Below are 19,964 nucleotides of genomic sequence, written 5' to 3'. Positions count from 1 at the left end.
GTACAATCTATAAAACCCCCAAAACTTATTTGAAGCTTTTCAGTCTGAATCAACCATGATAAAAATGAAGCAAATAATCCATGTTCCATTTACATCAAAGTTAATTAAGGGGAATGGGAATGTTCCACAGTGACAGAACATGATTTTAATGTGTGTGAAGCTTGCTTAAAGCCCTGGCTTCTAGCACCTGCATGCACAAAAGACACACACGCATGTATACAAATATGTAGTTATGTATGCATATATAATGTATAATATTTATACTTTACATAAATAAACAGGTTAACTTTCAACTTATCCCAAATGTAACAAGCATGGCAATAGCTTGGTCTTGTTAATGCAACAAGTATGGCTTTGCCACTATGAAAATACACTGTTTATAGAATTTTTGGGTCACTATTTTTCAACTCATCTGTTTTTTAACAAAATATAATTGTTTGGCACCTACCTAAGATTCCTTCCTCTCCCTTCTCTCCTCGGGTAATCTAAGTCTTTGTTTCACTGTAGGGTTCGCTGTTACTGGTGTATAAGTAGTATACTCTTCATGAAATTACTCAAAAATCATTCACAAAGGCCTCTGAGAATAAAAAGTTGGATGTGACAACCAGTGTTCCCGTGGTGTTAACGGGCAAGGCTGAAAAACAGGCAAATTGTCTCTTCCACATTTCCTTGTTTAACCGTTCATTTTGAAATATCTCTATAAAAATCCAAGAGACAAAGGCAGCAGAACTTCTATTCTCTTTCCTAGATGCAGAGCTGTTACGATTTTGCCATATTCTTCTAGATAATTTCTCCCATTTGCATAGGGTATATATCCATTCTATATTTTCTCATGTAGCAATTCATAAGTAGGTATACATCTTTCAATTTTTAAATGACACGTACAAAATTTTCAAACACTATAAAACTGTCAACATTATAACACTGACAAATATTGCTTCACTTCCAGAATGTCTTTCACCATGAGCAATAAATACTTGTAATCAGCGGTTAACATTTTAGTTAGAAAAAGTAGACGCATATGCATACACATCTACAACTAGTCAATAACTTGATGTTTGTTCAATTTAAAAGAATACATAACACATTTCCAACTCTAATAATATGGTAGTGCCTCAATTATATTTATGTTAAACAAGCTATAATTATGGTCATTATTTAATTGCTATTTCAGATATTTATACTATGTTTTATATTAAAGATTTAATATTTTCATATTAGCATATTTTTGCAAATTATAAATAGATAAAACCCCCATAGCCAATAACAACATTTCAATAACACTGTATATTCCCATATTTTGATTCTCTTTGCCAAATTGTGGTTTAAAGATACTCTGTTTTTTACTTTTGATCAATGCCAAAGAGGATCTTAAAAAAAACTTAAATATTATTAAGTAACACTGACATTTATCTGTTATCACATACCATAATTTAAGAATCTATTGGAAAAACATAACAATTGTTCTGTTCCCACAGATATATAAATATGGAAATAGATTTGAGAAGCAAATTGATATGGGCCTTTGTATTTACCTGGAAGTTTTGATACACTTAAATCTATAACTTGGATTGTAAAACTACCTTTAAGCCAAAAATATACTAGTTGTAAAATCTGTGATTAAGATGTAAAAGAACAAAGAAATGAGAATAAGGTTATTAATATCCTAGAATGAGTAATATCCAAACTACACCATCAAACATACCAATTTTTGGCATATAGATATATATATCATATAACTGTGTATAAGTAAATCTGCAAAGAACAAACACAGCACAGTAATAATGAATTTAGTAAGCTCTTAATGTGCAATCTGTCTCTGACTTAAGCTTACAATTTTCTTATCATATCATTCCCTTTTCTCCTTAAAAAATGATTATCCCATGGTTCTAATTTTTTTAAGTACACAATACACATGAACACCAAAGATTATTTTTCTTATATAAGAAACACTATCAGTCAGATCATATGAAGGCAATCTTGTTCCTCATTGTCCTACAAAATTCAGACACCACAGCAGGCTATAGTCTTCCTATTAATTATCTGCTGCATTGAGAAACCATTTATAGAAACAAATTTAATGATGGTATTCATAAGAAATTTTACAAATTTATGCTCTATACAGACTCTGTGCATTGGGAAAAAATTAAATGATGTAGGCATCTGTTATTTACAAATCTGTCTTGAATACTGTCATGCAGCACAAGCAAATAAAAGACTGTATTAATTCAAAGAGGTAGAAGGATATTTTCGTTATAAAATATATTTCCAAGGATAATTATAAAAATATATTTATATAATACCCGAAAAGTAAAATAAGTACAAAATTGTGACTTAGGGCTTTAAATGTATATTATGAACGATTAACCATTTTTAAAATATGTTTCTTCGTATGGGAACCCCAAAATTTAAATACACGTCCTTTTAAGATTTTTTCTTTCTTTAACCACCTATTGAACAGATAACAACATATATATGTTGGAGAAATCCACAACTTTGTCAATTTAATTGCCAAAAAATTTGGAGATAATTATGAATCCATAAATACTACAATGGCTTATTTACAAAAGTATACTTTGTGAGGCTCTATAATCTAGAAAGACTAGATGTTAAAAACTAAAATTCTGTATTAGACTACTATTTACAATGTTGTCTTGAATATTGTCATGCAACCAAGGGAACACATACAGAACTTTGTATAGTTCCAAGAGGTAGTAAAAATCTTTACTGTAATTGTTTTCATCCTGAAGGTTAACAGAAAAATAATTCTGTCAGGAAGCTCAGACCATCAAGAAAGGTCAACTGAATTAACCTACCATTTCATGTAAGCTTATTTTTAATATGCAATTCCTATTTGATAAAATACCAAACTATCATTCTATGTGACTGTGACACTGTCTTGCAATTTTCTCTATAACACAAGAGTAATATACAACAAATTATATATAGCTACATGAACTATTTTCTGATAATTTACGTAACTGCTACATTAATTTTAATGACAGTGCTACTAAGGAATTTACAGCATATTTACAAAATTATACTTTGTGAGACTCTTGATACCATCTAGAATTACTAGATGATTAAAATTTAAAATTGCATTTACCCAATATTTACAAAGTTAAGATGGATTTTTCCAATGCAGAAATAAACAAAGCATGTAATTTGGAGATTCTGTTAACCTTACAAAGATGGACTGCATGACGAACCTCGGTATGTATAGGAAAATAGTTACGTATCTTACACAAAATAATATTCTTACATAAATGGACATCACTTAATGATTAAAATCTAATTTTTCTTTTAACTGAAACTGGTTAAAATCCACTACCTTCCTCTTTACCATGATATCATATGTGCATGTAACCTATCAATTCAAGGAAGCTTTTGTTAAAGCAATTTGCAAGTGATTTTTTTTCATAAACCACACAAACACAATCAAAGATTAAATGTGTACTAACAAAAGATTATTTTCCTTAATCTTTCCATGCAAACAACTCATACACCTTTATAAATCTGAAATACTATAGAGCAGTCATCATCAACAGACCTGCTTAATAAGCATACCTATAGCTTTTAAAATTTGTTTGCAAAACTTAAACGTTTCAACTGTTTAGCCACAATTTAAACAGTGATTTTCAAAAGATGTGTGATCATTATACCTACAAAAATGATAGCAAGAGATGTGTACATTAAATGAGATGGCCAAACAGACAACATTCTTTTCAATATCCTTTGCAAACAGCAATATATAGAAAAGCAGAAGCCTCTAATAATTAAAAAAGTTCTTAATTTTCGTCATGTGTATCAATTCAACAAAAGTTTTCTATATTTTAAATGGATATATATGTTCAAAAATGACAAAATTCTACACATGCACAATGGTAACAAATGTGTGCATGTATACAATTAGCAATCAAATAAGATACCTTCTACACACAAAATTTGAAAAAGGGTTAATAATTCCATTAGTAAACTATAGTTTTAGCTATAGTTTAACATCAAAAGTGTGTATGTGTAGAGGGTATTTCTAAAAATATGAACATCCAGGTATTACACATTGCAGTAAAACCCTTACATGGTCTGTCCTATCATCCAACAACTGAGCAAACACAGGCAGAAACTGTCTGACAATCAGAGTAGCATAATTAGATATGTAAATTTATATAATTTATGAATATAAATCACCATATTTAATTCTTTATCAGAGAATATATATCTAAAACCCAAACAGAAAATGGTTATCACACCTGTAATACCAGTACTTGGGAGGCTGAGAAAGAAGAACTTTAGTTTTGAGGCCAGTCTTAATACTTTAGCAAGACCATCAACAACTGAGACCCTGTCTCAAAAAAATAAAAAATAGGCTATTTTTGTAGCTTAGAGGTTGAATGCCCCTGGGTTCAATCCCCAGCATCACTACATAAATGAATAAAACCCAAGAACTAAAAATAAAATCTAAAAAATCCTTCAAATCCAAACTTAATCCCAGCATAGTGGTGAGTACCTGTTTCCTCAGTACTTGAGAGAAAGACAGGAGGATCACAAGTTCAAGGAGAATCTCAGTAAATAAGACTTTCAGCAATCTAGTGAGATTCCATTTCAAAAAATCAGAGAGAGAGAAGGGTGGGCTGGAGTATAGCTCATAGATGCTCACTTTATGGGCAATGATACTTCTAATCCTTTGCTTTTCCATGAAAATATATTTTCAAAAATAAGACTATCAAAGCTGGGCATGGTAGTGCATGCATGTAATCACCATACTTAGGAGGCTGAGACAGGAGGATCGAAGGTTTGTGGCCAGCCTCAGCTACTGAGGAAGGTCTCTGCAACTTCGTGAAACCCTGTTTCAAATAAGAAATAAAAAAAATGGGCTGGGAATGTAGCTCGGAAGTACAATGCCCCTGGATTCTACCCCAGCACTACAAAAAAATGAAGAAGCCAAACCTTAAAAAATTTAGTAAGATTCTCAGCTATCTAGCAAGACCCTGTTTCAAAACAAAACAAAACAAAACTGCTGAGAGTATAGCTGAGAGGTAGAATGCCCCTGGGTTCAATCTCAGTACTACCAAAATTTTAAAAATTGTAACTTTCAACAGGAGAATAGAGGGTTTAGTAGAACTTTTGACTACCAAATACACAGCATAAACGTGGCTAATCCAAATCACCATGATATTCATATATGAACCAAATGAGCCTCGTGTCCACTGCCTATCAATTCTGGTTAGCCAAATTGAGGTGATAATGTTCTCTTATGAAAATTTAAAAATGCAAGCAATTTTTATGCAAAAGTAACATTTTTCTATCACATTATCTGTAATATATCACATAGCAAAGTAATGGGTGTTGTTTTACATAAACATACAGAAGTATGTATGTGTATGTATATAATACCTGCGTGTAGACACATGAATTGTATGTTGGTAACCTCTATAAATCCTAAACAGTTAAAGAAAAACACTTATAAACTGTGGCTATTTTATAGTATCAACAAGATCTCCCTTCTGCTGGTAAATTAATTACTCACAAATGATGTGATAACTACAGAGGTGAACAAAGCTTTACACTGTATGTATTTAGCAGCTGTAATAGCTCCTATACTTTAAAAATGGTGTCCTCATGAAGGAGAGGGAGTGGAGTAGGGACTGCATGGGAACACAAGTGCAATGCACATTATCTTTCTATCACATCTGAATATAGTGTCTAATTCCAATGCACTAATAAATAGAATCGTATAGTGTGCAATGGGTGTTGCTGTGACCAAATGATGGCTCAGGCTTGTTGCACTGCTGCTGGCATCTTCTGAAATACTTTATCTAAAAAATAATTCAGTGTGTTTGACCATTAAATTACACTAACAAATAAAAAAAATTTCTAACCTGCTATTGGATTACATGAGAAATATTTTTGTCAAAGAATTCTGTATACTTCTGTACCAACATATTGACAAACAATAAACAAATACTGTTCCAGACAGCATGCTCCTTGCTATAATACTACATAACTAAAAAGAAGGAAGAATTATTTTCTCACAATTCTGGAGATTTCACAGGATCAGTCCAAGTCAGGCTAAATCTGTGAAGCTTAGGTCAAGGCAGCAAGAGGCAGAAGGAAGGAAAGAACAAGGCTTGGCCTCCATGAGGCCAGAAGGAAGGTAGCAGGAAGGGGCGAGGGGACCACGTGTAATCCCTGAGGCCACACTCCCAGGGAACCCTCTGTAGCAACCAAGACCATCCTCCAACATTGGTATCTTATTTCCCTGAGGTTTGGGAGACAGTCTAAATTCAAAGCACAAAGGCCAACCAAAATTTGCAAAATGTCCACCATGTTACACTTCTGTGAGACAAAGTGATGTATAATGTGTGTAAATATGTAAATATAAATACACATCACTCACATCTGTACTATGCAGACGGATGTGCAGTATTATGTGTTACTTATATCAATGTTTATTATTGTTTATACCACAACCTAAAAATTAAAGCCAATGATCCAAAGAACACAAGAAATCTAGATTTAACATTGTTTCTCCAAATAATACTGGTTCTATATTAATACTCTTATATAGTAATTTAGATGTTTAAATTTTATGATAAGAGCACTGTTTATTACAAAATGTATAACAATATCCATCAGCAATGAACTATTTGGTGAGACAGTTTAATGAATTACATTGAGTGGCACTGTAACTACCAGCGAAAGGAATTGGCCTACCTTATTAGAATATTCACAAAATGTATGTATGTACCCAGCATCATCACATGAACTAAAAAACCCGAAATCCACACAAAAGCTATCACTGTACATTAGCCCAGTCTCTTCTGGGGATTAAAATGGGGAATTCTATCTCCAAGCTACACCCTCAGCTCTATTTTTTAATCCTTATTTTTTTGAAACTGGGTCTCACTACGTTGCAGAGGCTGGCTGCAAACCTGCAATCCTCCTGCCTTAGTCTCCCAAGTATTAATATTACAGGTGTGCACCACCATACGCAGCTTCTCCGGCCTCTCGTATCCTAAATCCACATCTTAAATTAGCTAATACAAAGAGTAATTCCTCTAAACCACAAAACCAGTCTTAACACTCTTCAAATTAAAAATATTCTACATTTCTAATCATATGAAGATTTAGTTACATTCTTTGTGTCTATCATATGCAAATCTCTACTCAATCTTGAGTATCTCACTGTTTATAGAGGCTGACATATTTACAACTGCATCCTGGAAAAAAATGGTACAACATACATGCTCTAATATAAAGATGCTTCACAAATGTAAACACACCCATCCCTTCCAAGCATACAGTAATCTTACTATAATTCCATATTAAAGCACCCCTGGAGAAGGAGACCACAGCAAAAATCCAATCTAAGGACTTTTTTTGTGTGTGTGGTACTGGGGGTGGAACCCAGGGGTTTTCTACCTCTAGGCTATACTCCCAGACCTACTTTATACTTTATTTGGAAACGGGGTCTCACTAAGTTGCTGAGAGCCTCACTCAGTAGCTGAGGCTGGCTTCGAACCTGTGTGATCCTCCTGTCTCAGCCTCCCAAACGCGGGGATTACAAGCGTGCACCACCACGCAAAGCCAATCTAAGGACTTTTAACATACATCATTAGACGGCATAAGTCTATTCTACTTTATAACCAGAAATTGATACATTTCAATACAGCTGAGAGAAGTCATGTTCAGTAATTCTGATATAAAGAAAGTGTCATAAAACAATTATATTTGGGTATTTCTTATGATATATTTTCAAATAGCTTTTTTTGAAAGGGTATTGAGGCTCACTCCCAGAGGTGCTCTACCAGAGTTACATACCATACCGTTTTCTTAGTTTTGATTTTGAGGCAGGCTCTTGCAAAGTTCCCCAAGCGGTCCTCAAGCCTGCACACATGCTTTAGCTTTTCAAGTCACTGGGATTACAAGTGTGTGGCCCCACACCCAGGTCTTTTTTCTGATTAAAATCTAAAGCACATCCCATGTTTCCTTGCTCTATATTATGCTTTAGATTTCTTATATATTTAACTGCATTACAATACCACTACTAAAATATAATTGCTAAGGTTTTAAATAAACTCATAAGCTAATTACATTCACCAAAATAAGACAGAATCTGAAGCATTAGAGCTGTTTCACAATATTAGGAGGGAAAATTCTCCATTTGTTGCATGGGCATATGCGTATTACATTCATACGGTTTTTAATGATAAGTCTTCATAAACCTGTGGATACGCCATAGGAAGAATTTCCACTCTTGGCTTCTTTTCAAATCCAAGGCTTGTACAATGAATACAAATACTGGAGAGGCATATCGGAATCTAGTTATCTATATGGTTCAGGCCAGTGTTATTTTGTCTTGTGGGCTGCCTGAGATTCTGTATCTAGTGAAGCTTGTAGCTGAACTCAACTGAGTTTTCCTTGCCTTTCTCTCCATATGCTTCTGCAGAGTTGACTTGTCTACTTCAGGTTGTGCAGAAGAGCACACATACTTCAAGTCTGTGTCCCTGAAATAATTTTCATTTCAGTAGATACCCTTTACATACTTGATAAGCTGAGTTGGCAGATGGCCTTTGGGGGAAGACTGTGGAGAGCTGCTTTCCTGAGGCTGTAGGCACAGTTTAAGGAATACATCTGGACACTCCCTCTCAGAAGGTTCCCTGGCCAGTAACCTTTCTCGGTAGCTGTCGGGCCAACGGCGCAGGACTTGCACAGCATTCCAGCTATGAAAATACTATAAAGTTCCAGAAGAATCTTCAAACCACAATTTTATCAATGCTGGGGCAGTCAATTAGGATGTAGCTCCCACTTGTCTATGTTAATGAAAAAAGGCTTGCACACCTACACGTACTCATGCTGGGTTTTACTCGATATTTTCTCCTTTACATTTTCTGGAAATATTATAGAGCAGAGAATGAGATTTGAGTGCAACAAACTGCAGGGATCAAAGTGTGGAGTATCTAACAATGGGATATTTAATTTTTATTGATACATTATGTAATTTTTGTCATCTCATTTTTCTAACACTGTTTCAACATGCCAAGTTGAGATTTATAAAGAAAGCCTGATGAGGTTTGTCATGCCTTCACAAAACTGCTCTGCCATATGAACTGTCAGACACAATTAGAAAAGTAAGTGGTTGAAAATTTGTAAAATTATTTTAGGTGATCATGCCTTCAGCTGGAGTAAGAAGAATGACAAGCATTCATCAATTTCGCAAGGAAATCCTAACCAATCATTTCTGGCTGTATTATATTTAAGACTTTCTGTTCTTCTCAATTGGCATCATCTCTCCACATCTTTATGATTAACAGTAAAATATAATAGTCATTCCAAAAATGTAAATAAAACCAACATTTTTTTGGTGGTACTGGGGATGGAACCCTTCTACCTCTGGGCTACACTCCCAGACCTATTTTTTATATTTTTATTTGGAAACAGGGTCTCTTAAGCCAGCAAAGCTGGCTCCAAACCTGCACAATCTTCTTGTCTGTGCCTCCCAAACGTGTGCCACCATGCCTGGCTAAAACCAACATATTTGACACACTGTAACCCAATTATTTTCTTGTTTTCTTTTTGATTTATATCTTTTCTAATTATGGAAGTTAGCAAACCTATTTTCTCTAACACTGAGATCTAAATCATATTCATAGTACATATTCCTTAAACAATTTAACATTTTTCATGCATTCTAGAATTCAAAAGATCAAGTAACCAACAGGTTTTCCTTGCCAAAAAATGAAAGATACATATTCACTCATTTTTTAATATGGTCAATTGCTCTCTTACCAAATTAACTCTATCTTGTCTTCTCCAATGCAATACCCTCTTGATTTATAAGATTTGTACAAAGGACAAGTTCAAGTGAGCCCATGTTTTCTTTGGTTCTAACCTGTGATATTCATTCAATAGTGGACCTGAAGCAGATCCAGGCACACAATAAAAGAAAATCTTTTATTTCATAATACACCCAAACCAGATAAACAATGCACTGTAGATACCTTTTAATTGATGAAATGGGTAACTAATTTAAAGCAATACAGCTTTCTGCAATTCCCTGACCCCAGCAATATAACAATAGGCCTTATCCTTCACATAATTCCTAACACAGAATGGAAAAATGGAGGCCTCCACTTTACACAGGAGCACAGTTCTTTTTTTTATTTTTATTGGTGCATTGTACTCACAATCTTAATGGAGTATAAGATGGTAGAGTCATGAATGCACACATCACGCACTCAGCCCTTACCCAACTCCTACCCCACTTCTTGACCTATTTTTCATATTAATTCTATCAGTTATTTTGATTCAAAATGCCTATAAAACAGAATGGATTATCCATAAAGTACATATTAGAGGCCAGATAATTTACTAGGCTTTGGTGAGCAACCAAGGGAAAGACGCCAATGCCTCCAGCCATCCTGTACGTGCTCGTTAGTGTTTCTATTCTCTCCATGGAGTTAGAATTCCAAAAATGTCTATAGCTTTAGAAACCACATTTCCAAAACTTAACATGTAATAACCCTAGGTGAGTACACCCAGGTGAATAGGCTGCCTATAAATTATAACAGCTTATTACACATTGTATAAATTACATAAAGTATTTTAGGCTCCCAACACAAAGATATTATAAATATTCAAGAGGGAAATGCTAATCATTCTGCCAGCCATGGTGGCGCATGCCTGTATTCCCAAGTACTGAATGCTAACGCAGAAATATCTCAGGTTACAGGCCAGTCTGGGCAACTTAGGGAGTCTCTGTCTCATTTATTTATTTATTTATTTATTTATTTATTTATTTATTATTATTTTGTGGTATTGGCAATAAGTAGTGATGGACACCACTACATAGCTGAGGCTTGCCACAAACCTGGGATCCTCCTGTCTCAGCCTTCCAAGTACTAGGATTACAAGCCTCTGCCACCACTCCTGGCTCAAAATTAAATTTAGGAAGCGCTGGGGATGTAGCTCAATTATTATATGGCTTTTTTTTTTTTGGTGGTACTGGGGTTCCTGGAAATTCTCTACCTCCGGGCTACACTCCCAGACCTATTTTTATACTTTTTTATTTGGAAACAGGGTCTCTTAAGCCAGCGCAGCTGACTTCGAACCTGTGTGATCCTCCTGTCTCCGCCTCCCAAGCGCGGGGATTACAAGCGTGTGCCACCACGCCCGGCATGACAAAAGTTTTAAAAGAGTAAAACATATAAGCAAAACCAGACACTAATATATGATGCAAAATAAATACAGGTGCATAATGCAATAGATAGGAGAAAATAATGCTTCTTCTAAGTTTCCTGATTTCTAGAATTTTAGTATTTTTTTAACTTAAATAATTTAGTTGGAGTAAATTTAGAAGTGGTCAAATTTAATCTAATTTGAACAGCTGATTCAATATTAGGAAAAAAATAAAATGCTTCTGTCCTCAAAGGAATAAGAACAACTTTCAAAATGTACCATTTTCACTTTTACAAATATGCTATAAGGTCAGAATACTGTAGTAAGATATGAAAAGCCGCATTCATAGCAGCACAATTCACCAGAACCAAACTAAGGAGTCAACCTAGGTGTCTAATGTAAGATGAATGGATTACAAAATTATGAATGCAGTGGCACATTGGGATTATCAGCCATAAAAAACAAAATTGGGCCCTTTACAGGAAAGAGAATACACCTGGAGAATATTGCTAAATGAGAATAGCCAAGTCGCAGAAAGTGGAAGCTCTTCTTTTCCTCTTAAATTCAGGAGCTAGAGAGTAATCACGGTCCAAGAAGGCCTTTAGACAATGGGGAAGAAACCCCAGTGGAGCAAGGGAGGTGGCTCAAGGGAAGGTGGCTGGAGGGGAAAGGGAAAACTACTAATAAAAACACAAGTGAGAATACCGATGTCAATCTCATTATGGGAAAGGGGGGCGTGGGAAGGGGGCCAGGGCAAAGCCCACCAAATGGTATGTGTGTGTATGTCACTATCAGCCTGACCTATATGATGTGAGACTATGATGCATCAATAAAGTACATAAACCATATACGCTATAAGACTCCATTACATTTTCCAATTCTACTTCCATATAAATAGTCCTACAACAGCACTTTCAGAAAATGAGTATTTCATCCTAAATATGACTACCCCATTGATAGCTCTAAGTATTTTGTCTGGGAACACTAGCATCTGTCAACTTCTTAAACATTAGTGGCTCTAAAATTGAGACCATTTAAGCTGTGTTTTAAAAACTCCTCCAGGTGATTCACAGTCACTAATGCTAGCAAGAAATGCCCTTCACTTATTGTGATAAACAGCAAAAACTGACGTTTAATCAGCACACCTTGTTAAGCTCAATGATCATAAGACATAATGCCTTACACATGGTTTCCTCAAGATAGGTCATTGAAACTAGCATCTCATAGCTGTCTAAGAATCACCACTATAAGGTAAAACTAGTGTCAAAATGTGAAAATCCAGGCATTACTCTCAATTTATATATCTACTTTATGCACTATATTTTATGTGTGTGTGGAACTGGGGATTGAGACTAGAAGTGCTCTGAGCTACACCTACATCCTTATTAATTTTAAAACAGGGTCTCACCGGATTGATGAGAGTCTCACGATTGCTGAGAATGTCCTCCAACCTGTGGTCCTCCTGTCTCAGCCTCTCAAGTACTGGGATTACAAGCATACGGCACCAAGCCTTGCTCATGTCTTCATGCCACTTAAGGACATGTTCCAAACACTGGAAGCTTGGTTATGTTAATCCCTTTACTCCACTCACCAATACACACAACAATATATAGCTAGACCATTTCTTATATTACTCTTACCAAATTACTCTGTCATAAGTTAGCTTGGGTGAGCCAAAATTAATTCACAGTGCCAGAAACTGCCATAAGGCTCAACAAATGAGCCAAATCAACCTTTCCTTAACCAAAAAACATTTATCCTTTCAAGGGAATTTTATTTACATACTTTCTTTATGCTATTTTTAAAGAGGAAATGCTGTACAAATAAAGTATTTGGATGGAGATAAACCAAAACTACCACTGTGTCCTCTAAGTTTTAGTAAAAATCCCAAGATCAAAGAATCCATGTCAACACTATGTCTCAGTAAACCCTAATCATACCCCTTCCTCCCTTGCTCAACTCTATACTCCTAATATATTCAGTCAATAGGAAGCATAAGGATCTTCCCTCAATTGGTCTAGTAGATCTCTATCAGCAGGACTAGGGGGACAAGATAAACATATTTTTTTTCCAATGAAGTAAAAATCGACAAAAGGATTTCTATACCTTACATTTAATTAATTAATTCTATTTAGTACTGGAGATTGAACCCAGGGGCATTCTATTTCTGAGCTATCCCCCAACCCTTTTGATTTTTTTGAATCTTGAAACAGGGTTCCCTAAGTTGCTGAAGGTCTCACTAAATGGTTGAGGCTGGCCTTGAACTTGTGACCTTCCTGTCTCAGTCTCTTCAGTATGGGGATTGCAGGCAATCACCATTACACCTTGATTCTAGCTTACTCTTAAATGGATGTTCATACCCTGACCTCCAGTTAGCTTTTTATGACACCATTCACTTGTCATATGTTCACACAATATTAAAATCTACATTGTTCAATAATGTGCACATACTTTTTATATGCATATTTTCAACTAAAATGACAGGATGGGATTTTTAAGTTATTTTTCTTCTCATGAGCTTCTTTCATTTTTTATGTTTGAGCATCTTTTTTATTCTTGTCTTTTGGAACTAGGGATAGAACCCAAAGTGCTGCACCTAAAAGGCAGGCACATTGCCACTTCATTCCAGCCCCTTTAAATATTCTTAAATAGACTTCTCCTAAATTAGCTGTTTAAGTATAGAATCATATAATATCAACCATGGGTAATGATGTATCCATCATACTATTAACTATGGACAACAAACAATGTATCCATCATACAAGGAAAGTAAATAAATATCAAAGAATAAAATGGAATCGAAGTTATAATTCAAGAAATATATAGTAACTAGAAAATTATTTCATTTCCTAAGATCAGCTACAAGTAAAAAGTGCCAGGTTCATATGCTTAACTGACTTAGTGCCAAAACATCTAAGATTCCATTTGTATCTTGCTAACATACATGAAATGGTTAATGTAGAATTAGGCTAGTGACAGAACACTTCAATAGCACGTGCAAGTTCCTGGGTTTGATCCACGTCACCAAAAATAAGCAATAAATCAATAAGATGCAGTAATCCCTCTGAATGTAAATTAAGCATACTGCTAAAATATAGTTTATATTAGACCAAAGCAATAATAAACCAATTTCTTATTAATACGTCAAAAGCGGCTTTTTAATACTTATTAGGAATATCCTTCAGAATTTTCAAAGAAGGTTAGAATGAGGGATAGCAATGGAGGGGAAAATGACTAGTGGAATTTTAGTCCTTACTCTTTTCAATTTATTGAAATGAATAATGAAAAAAAAAGAAAAAGGTGAGATCTAGCAGTGCTATTGGACAAAGACACTCTTTAAAAGGAACCTGGACTAATGGTTCCATATTTAATTTTCCTTTCTTGAATAAGAAAAATCTTCCTCTCTACTCCTCCATTCTCCTTAGCCAGAAATGTACTGATGGGACAGTTTTGTGAAATTTAAACTCTTAAGAACTTAAGTTCTGAATATTCATCTCCTGAGCCCTTGAATGGACACTTAGGCTGGACTTCAGAGTAATATCGAGGCCCATTTCATCATCTCAGTAAACATAGCTCATCATAAATCCAGCCAAGGTCTTTGCCAAGGTCTTTGATAAAAATTAATACAAAAAAGGGTGGAGGTGGGGTTGTGGCCCAGTAGTAAAACACATGCTTATCATGCAACTGGGCCTGGGTTAAATCACAAGCACCAAAAAAAAAAGTAAATTTAAAAATAATTAAGCTGAATCCAGGCGTGGTGACACACACTTGTAATCCCAGCTCTTGGGAGGCTGAGACAGGAGGATCACACAGTTTCGAAGCCAGCCTCAGCTACTGAGTGAGGCTCTCAGCAACTTAGTGAGACCCTGTTTCCAAATAAAGTATAAAAGAGGTCTTGGAGTATAGCCCGGAGGTAGAAAGCCCCAGGGTTCCACCTCCAGTACCACAAAAATAAATAAAAATAAAAATAATTATTATCTACAGTAATAAGATTTCTAATCATGGAGAGTCCTGGCCTGGAATAATGAGTTCTATATGATAATCAATGTGAAAACAACAACAATATAATTAAACTGTAACAAAATAAAGGAAAAAGATGGAGGACAAATACTCAATAAACATGGCAGGCAGGTCAACACACACACACACACACACACACACACACACACACACACACACACACACACAGCAATCTGTCATCAGACTGAGATTTGGGGTTTCCCAGAACTGAATGTGGTATGATTTTTCTCCCTAACATTATGGAAGGAGCTCTGGGGCCCTTTACAATTTCAATTTTGGAACAGAGTTGTCTGTTCCTGGGGGATAGCCTCAGCCTTTTAAATACTTGGGAAGATAAGCATAGCGCCACTGCGTCCAGCTGGAAATCTAGTGTCCTTTAATCCTCTTTCACAAGCAAATTGTGCAACAAATTGAAAGGAGAACATTCTAACGTCACCAATCATTTATTATAAACCAATTTAAAGACCTACCTAGCATACAAAGATTTTTTGTATGTGTATTTGGTACTGGGGATTGAACCCAGCAGTCTTCTATCTGTGAGCTACATCCCAGCCCTATTTTTTATTTTTTATTTTAAAAAAGGGTCTCACTATGTTGTAGAGGGCCTCACTAAGTAGCTGAGGCTGGCCATGAAACTGCCATCCTCCAGTCTCAGCCTCCCAAGTACTAGGATTACAAGCATGTGCCACCAAGCTGGAATTTAAGAAACAAACTTAAATCATTATTTTTGCATCTGTTTTCCTGATTTATTACCAGTGAGTTTTTAATCTTACTACTATCATTGCTGGGGGCTGTGTGGACCACACCCATAGAAGTGGGCAACGTAGGTACCAGTTTATGTTCTAATGTTTGCAACATTCAAATTATTCTTCCTCTCCTAAATCCTATTTCCTGAGCCAAAAATATTCAAACCAGGCCAAGTAATAACCCTACAAGAGCTTCACAGAATTAAAATACAGTAGACTTGTATGTCTTTCACTTTAAGTCAAAAATTAATAATGTTTAAGAATATGAGAAGGCAGGCACGGCACACTCTTATCATCTTAGTACTTGCAAGGCTGAGACCGGAGGATCGCGGTTTGCATCCAGCCTCAGCTACTTTAGTGAAAGCTTCTGCAACTTAGTGAGTCCTTTTGTAAAAATAAAAAAATAAAGGCCGGGAGTGGTAGTGCACGCTTGTAATCCCAGCATTTGGGAGGCTGAGACCAGAGGATCACGGTTTGCGGCCAGCCTCAGCTACATATGCCCTCCGTAACTTAGTAATCCTGTTTCAAAATAAAGAATAAAAAATAGGGCAGGATGTGTAGCTTGGAGGTTGAATGGCCATGGATTCCATCTCCAGACTCGCCAAAATAAATACATAAATAAAAATAAAAAATAAAAATAAAGCTGGTGTATAGTTCAGGGATAGAATGGCCTGGGTCCATTCCTCAGTACTACAAAAAATAAATAAGAATAGTGAGGAAACCAGGCGTGGTGGCTTGTATTGAGAGGCTGACAGCAGCACAGTAGGTTAGCAGTCAGCCCGAGCTACTTACTGAGGCCCTCTGGAACTTAGTGAGACCCTGTTTCAAAAATAAAGTACAAACAAAAATAGGGCTGGGGGTTTAGTGTGGAGGTAGCATGCCCTGGGTTCAACCCTCAGTGCCACAAAAAAAAAAAATAGTGAGAAAGGCATATCATAAGCCAAGACATAGCCAGGCATGGTGGTACTTGCATGCAACCCAGTCTTGAGAGGCTGAGACAGGAGGATTGCAGGTTTGAGGACAGCTTCAGCAAATAGGGAGACTCTTATTCTCTTAGGGAGACCCTGTATAAAAATAAAAATAAAAATAAGAGGTCTGGGAGTTTAGCTTGGAGTTAGAATGTTTCTGGGTTCAATTCTCAGTATGTATGCGCACACACATGTACACACACACACACACACACACACACACACACACATACACACCCCAAAACAACCCAAAAGCTAGGGGTGTGCAGCAATTGGCCAGGTTGTGGTTGTGACAACAAAGGAAAATTCCTGAAGGAAATTAGAACTGCTGGTTCATGTATGGAACACATGAATGACAAGAAAGCAAAACCGCCTTATCCTGGACATGGAGCGTGTATGGCGTTGTGTGATCACACCTGCCACAGCGCTGCCTTAAGTCTAAGCCTAAGTCGGAGCAAGGCTCTAATTCTCTTCCATCCCGTGAATATTCAGAGAATCGAGGAAGCCGCAGGGAGAAAAGCGTTACGTGAACTTCCGCTGGCTCGTGAGGTTTAAAGGGAAGAAGCCATCGTTACATTGTGCCCGTGAGAGGTGGAACACGACCTGCTATTACAGATGCTGCAGATGATTCAGACAGCTGAGAACACTCACGAGGACGTTTTGCTGCAGAACAGATTCTCAGAGTCAAAGGATAGTTATATGGTGGGAAAAGATGGCACAGAATTTTCCTAGATTAAAATACTAAAGGCATCATTTGAAAAGATGGGGTGACTCCTTGTTAAGGAATGCAGCTGGTGACGTAAGTAGAAACCAATGCTCAACTTAAAATCTGAGGTTCCTAAAGAATTCTACTAAATGTGATGGGCCTGTACTCTAGAAACAGACAAAGTTCTACATGACAGCACATGTGCTTAAACATGGTTTACTAAACATTTCACTCAGTGTTGAGACCTACTGCTAAAAATAAAACATTCCTTTCAAATTACTGCTCAGTGACATTTAACCTGGTTGCAAATGAGCCCTACTGGAGTGGTACAATTAGACCATTCTAGTATCTGCTAAGACAACATTCGTGTTTCTTGCCCATGGAGAGAGTGATGTCAACTTTCAAGTCTTAGTACTTAGGAAGCTGAAGTAACCTGGTGTGGTGCCGCTCACTTGTAATCCCACCAATTGGGAAGCTGAAACAGGAAGATAGCAGTTTGCGGATAGCCTCAGCTACTTAGTGAAGCTCTTTGCAACTCAGTGAGACCCCGTTTAAAAATAAAGAATAAAAAATAGGACTAGGGGCATAACTCAGAGGTAGATTGCCTCTCGGTTCCATCCCCAGTACTGCAAAAAAAAAAAAAAAAAGGAAATTAAAAGGAATCTATACCTGCCATAGGCAATGATTCAACTGAAGGATCAGGGAAAAGTAAATTGAAAACTTGCTAGAAGAAATAAGTATACAAAGAGGTCACAAAAACATCTGTCTTTCAGCCAGGTGTGGTGGCACACGCTTGTAATCCCAGCATTTAGGAGGCTGAGACAGGAGGATCGCATTTCGGGATAGCCTCAGCTATTTAGTGAGGCCCTCCGTAACTTAATGAGACCCTGTTTCAAAATAAAGAATAAAAAATAGGGCAGCTGGTATCGCTCGGAGGTCAAATGACCCTGGGTTCTATCCTCAGACCCGCAAAAAAAAAAAAAAAAAAAAACTGTCTTTAATGGAGAGGTTATAATATCAACATTAGAAGGTGGTTAGGAGAAGTTGACTCTAACCCTCATGTACGATTGAGAAGGGTCCAAGACACCAGTGGAGGAAACTATGAACTGTGGTAGAAACTGAAACAGAACCAAAACAAAAATGGAAACTGAAGATGTGCCTGAATTGTTACAATTTCAAAGTAAAACACAAACAGATATGAGGTTGTTCCATATTGGTGGACAAAGAACGTGGTTCCTTGAAATCTATTTCTGGGTGCTGGGCGTGGGGGTGCACGCTTGTAAACCCAGCGAGGCTGAGACAGAAGGATTGCACAGGTTCGAAGCCAGCCTCAGCTACTTAGTGAGGCTCTCAGCAACTTAGTGAGACCCTGTTTCCAAGTGAAATGTAAAATAGGTGTGGTAGTGTAGGCTGGAGGTAGAAAGACCCTGGGTTCCATCCCTGGTAACACACACACACACACACACACACACACACACACACACACACCTATTTCTAGAGAGGATTCTGTGAATGCTACTGAAATAACAAGTGATTTAAAGTGTTAAATAACTTTGGTTGGTAAAGCAATGACAGGGTGTAAAAGGACTGACTGGTTCTGAAGGAAGCTGTATGGGCAACCAACAGTGAATACTCAGGAGAAATCAATCATGCAAAGGAAATGTCAATCCACGCATTGAAATCATTTTTATCTAACTCTTATCTCCATACCTTCTAATATGTCCAAACTTCCTAATGTATGGACTCAGATATTATTATCTTACCTTTAGAAACTGTCATAGACATACCAATCTTCAGAACACACTGTCCTGATCGGTAAGCAGCCCAAAACATCATGGCGCCATCCCAACCAGCAAAGAGATTACAATTGGGTGATGTTTCAGAAGATCAATAGCATTTTTATCAACGAATCATTTTTAATTAAGCTATGCACTATTTTTTGTGTTTTGCACCAGATTTGGAAATCAGAGGTATTCTACCACTGAACTACATTCCCATACCTTTTTATTTTTCATTTTGAGACAGGGTCCCAGGCTATTTTCAAATTTTCATTCTGAGACTTTCCTCCGAGTGGGTGAAATTACAATCATTCCCTACCACTGCTATTGCACATAAAATGAATTATAACAGTGTAAATCTAACTTTTATACATATTAAAATGCAAAAAAAGGTGTGGTGGTACACACTGCAATCACAGCATTTGGGAGGCTGGGACAGAAGGATCGCGGTTCGCAGACAGCCTCAGTTACTTAGGCCCTTTGCAACTCAGTGAGGCCCTGTTTCAAAATTAAGAATAAAATATAGGGCTGGGGTGTAGCTCAGAGGTAGAATGCCCCTGGGTTCTAT

The sequence above is a fragment of the Muscardinus avellanarius genome (assembly GCF_963383645.1).
Source record: "Muscardinus avellanarius genome assembly, chromosome: 3".
Lineage (NCBI taxonomy): Eukaryota > Metazoa > Chordata > Mammalia > Rodentia > Gliridae > Muscardinus > Muscardinus avellanarius.
This window is presented reverse-complemented; position numbering follows the sequence as displayed.